General features: G+C 32.6%; 1 long non-coding RNA gene across 2 annotated transcripts; it reads right to left on the bottom strand.

The window, feature by feature from the left end:
* Positions 1–231: 231 nt before the first annotated feature.
* Positions 232–893, bottom strand: LOC133379513 (uncharacterized). 2 transcript variants are annotated; one of them, XR_009761188.1, is made up of 3 exons: positions 811–893; positions 484–544; positions 232–377 (listed from the first exon to the last, which is right to left on the bottom strand). It is a non-coding gene; the product is annotated as an uncharacterized LOC133379513 (long non-coding RNA). The 2 variants fall into 2 exon arrangements; XR_009761189.1 differs by lacking the exon at positions 811–893 and adding an exon at positions 732–801.
* Positions 894–1109: the final 216 nt, after the last annotated feature.

Genomic DNA, 1109 nt, shown 5'->3' with positions numbered 1-1109 from the left:
CAAGTCAAAGCAGGGAACTCTGAAGTGTGTTGAGGTGCCTCGGTAATCTAAGGTACAAGCATTACAAGCAATATTATAAAATAATATCAAAAAATTAATATGTATATATAAACAAACATTATAAAACCCTTATAGGTGTTCTCATATAATAGTACAAAGATGGCCAAAACACTTTTTGTAAACAACTCAGTGCCCATACATAATAAAGAATGAAATATATAGTATGGTCAAAACAATGTCAATAGGAACGTAAAGGGCAACTTTTAAAACAATGGCCAATATACATAACTCAATGCCCATGAAATGCAAAATGTGTAACAAAGCCAAATGCGTTTCGACAAGTAGTCTTCTTCAGTGGCCTTGGAGATGGATATACCCTACAAGGGGCAAAAATGTAATAGAGAACATTAGCTGCTAATGGTGAATGCCTCCGAGTAAGAAATGTTGTGCAACTGATACAGCAGATGCCATAAAACCACTTACTTTTGAATTTTATGTTCTGAGATATGGACTAATACGTGGGCTGTATGTTAATTCAATGGTTCTGCATAAAAATAATTTTAAGTTAAATTACAAACTCATCCATAAATTTTGTTAACTTAAGTAAAATAATTTTGCATATAGAATATAAAACATAATACATATCATTTCCTTCTATCACTCAATTCTAAAACATATTGGAAATTTTACCAACATAACAAATCCTGAAGGTATTGCTGTATTTTAAGTACCTAATCAGTTAAGTCATTGTGAGAGGGCAAATCTGCAGAAGTAACACAGCTGTGGAGACTTCAGCCACTCAATACATACCATATCTCGGCTGAATTTCTACATAACTGTAAATTATAAATAACTCTCTGTTAAGCATCTTTGTGAGTCGCATTTTGGAATTCTTGTATGTTAATTTATAATGTATAGTTATGTAGATATTTTCTTGGCATACAGGTGGTCTACAGTTTTTGTATGGTGCAGTGTCTCCAGTAACCCATTAAGGGTTAATGTAAAATAGTTAAGCAAATTCAGCTGAGATATGGCATGCCTTCAAGTTCATACTGACATTGTTTTGACCATACTATATATTTCGTTCTTTATTATGTATGGGCACTGAG

The sequence above is a fragment of the Rhineura floridana genome, chromosome 3, assembly GCF_030035675.1.
Source record: "Rhineura floridana isolate rRhiFlo1 chromosome 3, rRhiFlo1.hap2, whole genome shotgun sequence".
Classification (NCBI taxonomy): domain Eukaryota; kingdom Metazoa; phylum Chordata; class Lepidosauria; order Squamata; family Rhineuridae; genus Rhineura; species Rhineura floridana.
This window is presented reverse-complemented; position numbering and strand designations above follow the sequence as displayed.